We start from the raw sequence: 4,074 nt of genomic DNA on the forward strand, positions 1-4,074 counted from the left end.
TCAAATAGCTTACAGATCTCTTGAAAGACCCCAATACAGATTATTATTTATTCTTTTCATTACTTCATGACATTCTCAATGACTAAGTGAAAAACACATGTCAAAGCAATCCTCTCCCTGCTTCTTCTGATTAAAATCAATATTCTTCTTGCTCTTAACAGCAGTAAAAATGATCACAATAGTTTCTGTTAACTCAGTGGAATGTCAAGTGATATGTCTGTGTCTTGTTACCAGCAGGGATGTCAACATAATACTACCAACAGCCTATAATCACTGCTGCTTTTATTATCTACAAAATGTCATGTGTGCATATGGCATTTCACGAAACAACAAAGTAGAAACAAGAGCCCTGTCTCAAACAGTTTAGAGATTATTTAGACAAAGAGCCAAAGAATAGAGAAGTGAAACATAAGAAGAGGGCCTGCTGTTGCTGAGAAAAGAGTAGGATCGATCTGAGTGCTTAGAACAGAGAGATAAATCTCGTTCACACACAGCAGATGTAGCTCTAATGGACTTTCCAAAACCCTGCTCCCTGTTGGTCATGGAGAAGATAGCTCAGAATGTACCAACCATGAGAAAACCCAACAATAAAATAATAGTAAACAGCATATCTCATCAATAATTGTTTAGCAACATCTTATGACATTTTATTAGTTGAAAAATTTTGCCCTTTCCTAAGATAACTCCATAAAGAACATATTAAGCTTAGTCTAACCACGAATTATATGTTTATATATCTTGCAACATCTAATTTAATATAGTATTTATGGGGCACACTAAAATATTTGCAATGCAGATGGGAATATTTGTGTATGGGGAAAGCAGTACTGAAGAAGAACCATACAGATCCCATCTAATGAGACAGATGTCCCCCCAGAAAGCAGGTTGATAACACCATGGGAGATGGACTCAGCACTGCCCATATTATAGCCATCCAAAGGAAGCCAACACCCCAAAATTTTGTGTGCAATTCCCTAAGTTTGGGTGGTTTGCATATTTAAAATACCATATCATGTCATCAAAACAAAATAGAGTCATGGGCAAAATTTACCTATTTGAAAGACTGATTTAAAATAGTATCAAATGATTCTACATCATTAAATGCTTTATATAAACGTATTAAAGATACATAAAGTTATTTTCTTACATTAGCAAAAATACTCTGGGTGGCTCCTGACTATTTGGAGTAATACATAAATGCTCAGACTTCTCTACCCATTAACCAGGACCACTCCAAGGCTATTCAGAGGATACTCCGCAAAGAAACAAGATGGGGCAGGATTCTTAGAGGGTAAGCCAGAAAGATAGAATTATGTTTACATGTTCTCTTCTTATGTATTTGTGGCCTATAACAAACATCAGGATTTTATATGTGGCAGCAAGGCATAACTATAGTGAAGCCTATGAAGGATGGCAGGTCTGAAGAAAGCCTAAATGGCCATACCCTACTGCAGAGTAACTGTGGAAAAAAAGTCTTCATCTGGTAACATCTTTACAGAGGCAACATGGAAGTATATTTGGAGAGCTTACATGGCCAGTGATGCTTTATTTCATAATAATACTAAATATTTTGGTTAGTTTAAAAATAGATTTGCTTTAGAAAGCAACATTCTTTGAGCATTCTCTATCAGACTAATTAAATTCTCTTGCAGGATAGCACTGTTTTTTGTTTTGGGTTTTTTTTTTTTTTTTCCACTTTGGATATGTTACCAACTTTTGCTGTCAGTTAGAAGTTAGTGTCCAATTGTATGTTTTTCCAGACATGCTTCCCTTGTGCCTGTTTGTTGTTGTTGTTGTTGTTGTTGTTGTTTTTTGGTTCCTTGTGAATTTCAAATCAGGTACTCCAGTCCTACGCATCTACTTCTCCCTGTGTACCTTGCCTTCATCCTTGCATACTACCCCCAACAGAGAAGAAAACAATCTCATTGTGGAAGCTGCAGTGTGTTACAGTGTGTCCCACAACACATCCCTTAGTCCACACTTTTTTTTTTCTTACACATGTTCACTTCAATGACTATTGGTCTGGTATGAGGCCTCTGGTTTCTGTTATTCTGTCAATACCTGAGCCTCACCGGGACTCCTCTCAGATATCCTGTTGTTGCCCTGTGTCATGGAGATCCTGTAGTTTTGGATCTGTAGGACTGGCCACTTCATGCACTCCAGCAGTTCGTAGATAGTGTAGATGTTGGGGTGGGCCATGTCAAAGCCCTGGAGTAGCAAAGCTGGTCAGTATGCTGGCTCTCCCTTCCTCGTTTTCTCATGCCCTCAAGGCTGGTTCACTGGCAACACATGCAACCTGGGCGAGCTCTACTCTGTTGCCCAGCCAAGGTGCAGAGCCCACTCTGCTGACTGTTGCAGCTGGTGAGGAACAAAGCCAGTCATCCTGCTCTGATGATCTCAGGGCCAGCTCTTCTGCCTGCTGTAAGTAGTAGGGTGGGTGGGGGTGGTACATCTTTCCTTTGCTCATAGCATGGCATGGAGTAGTATAGAAGTGGTAGAGCCCACCTAGCTCTCCCATGTTCATAGCCCCACCATCAGAGTCAGCTCTACTGTGCTGCCCAGGTGAGGTACAAGGCCTCATTTCCAAGTGCTGCAGCTGGGGAGGGGCAAGATTTGCCCTCCTGTTCTCATGACCAAGGGCCAGGTCTCCCATCTGCCACAGGTGATAAGGGGAGAGGAGGCAGAGGGGCGTATCTCTCCCTGACCCACACCACTGCACAGTAGAAGAGTGGGGAGGGCAGCTCTTCAATGCTCCTAACCTCAGGGTCTGTTCACTTGCAACTCCTGGAGTGTGCTGGGCCTGCTCTCCTGAATAGTGTAGATGACTAGAGGCACCAGTCAGCTTTGCTGCTCTCGCACCCCCAACTCTCCCATGATGCCCAGATGAAAGGTGGAGCCAGTTCTGTACAGCCCTCAGACATCAACGTGTCCCTCATCGGCTGCCCATACCAGGGGCATCTGTCTGATTTTTGGTAGTTACAGGTAGTAACAGGCCCCTGCTGCTGCAGGCCCATGGCTCCCAGTATCCACACAGGCTATTCACATCAGGATGTTCCTTGCTACCATGGAGTCTCTGGTTCTGCCTTTCTTCATCATGCCTGCATCCTTCTGTTTTTCTTTCTCTTCCTTTTCTCCACCACTTACTTGTTCCTCTAAGTGTCACCCAGGTTCTCTGAGTACCTGGAGTACTCATGTATTATGACATTGGACAAGAGTCATCACAGGCATGGTTTGACTCTTCATACCCTTCCACCCCAAGCCTTTGCAGCACTGGACTGGTGATCATCTCAGGCTAGCTCCCTGTCCAAGCTGGTAGTTGCCTTGGGATCCCTCCTTGCCCAGCCCTCCTGAGTGGTCTCATGAAAGGGTTGTCTACCTTGGGCTGACTTCTACAGGTGCCTGTGATCCCATGTAGCATTTTTCTAGTCTCCAGCTTGCTTCCTGCCCTGGGAGTCCATCAGGGCCTATGTGGCACAAGACTGGCAGTCATCTCAGACTGGCTTTTGTCAGGGAATGTTAGGCTACTAATCATTCAGATGTTCATAGGTCAGAACATTGAGTGTAGACACGGCCTCTCTGTCACCTACTGAAGCACATGTGATACAGAAGCCACATCTGCAATGCCTCTAGAGGCAGGCTTTATTAATAATAGTTATTTTTATTATCATCATCATTATTATCATTATAAACCCTTTACTTAGCTCAGAAAAATGTTCCTCAGAATTTTGTGCATTCTTCCCTCCCATTGACTCTATTTTCAAATGCTCATCAATTAGTGTGTTAAAACTCAATGTTGTTCTCCTATATTCTAACTCTTGCTTTGTTTCTAGCACATTCTCTTGACCTTAGCAATGCCTGAAGTATCTCTATATCTTTGTATGTCTCTTATTCATACTCACCATCTTGGTTTTTCTCCTTAGACTACTGGTGATGCCTAGCTTGCCATTAACAAATATCACGTTTGTGGGATACTTTTAGGCTGTTTTGTCAATTATCTGTTGGTGTTCTCATCATATGTTGTGACTGACTGCTCCCTTTTCATGGCCTGCCTTTCTCTGTAATATTTTGCATTTA

The 4,074-nt window shown here is 42.5% G+C and overlaps 1 non-coding gene across 1 annotated transcript; it reads right to left on the reverse strand.

Annotated features, from left to right (window-relative positions):
* Nucleotides 1–3,512: 3,512 nt before the first annotated feature.
* On the reverse strand, nt 3,513–3,637 carry LOC127197452 (small nucleolar RNA SNORA17). Its single transcript, XR_007831678.1, has one exon. It is a non-coding gene; the product is annotated as a small nucleolar RNA SNORA17 (small nucleolar RNA).
* Between the last annotated feature and the right edge of the window lie 437 nt (nt 3,638–4,074).

The sequence above is a fragment of the Acomys russatus genome, chromosome 1 (genome assembly GCF_903995435.1).
Source record: "Acomys russatus chromosome 1, mAcoRus1.1, whole genome shotgun sequence".
Classification (NCBI taxonomy): domain Eukaryota; kingdom Metazoa; phylum Chordata; class Mammalia; order Rodentia; family Muridae; genus Acomys; species Acomys russatus.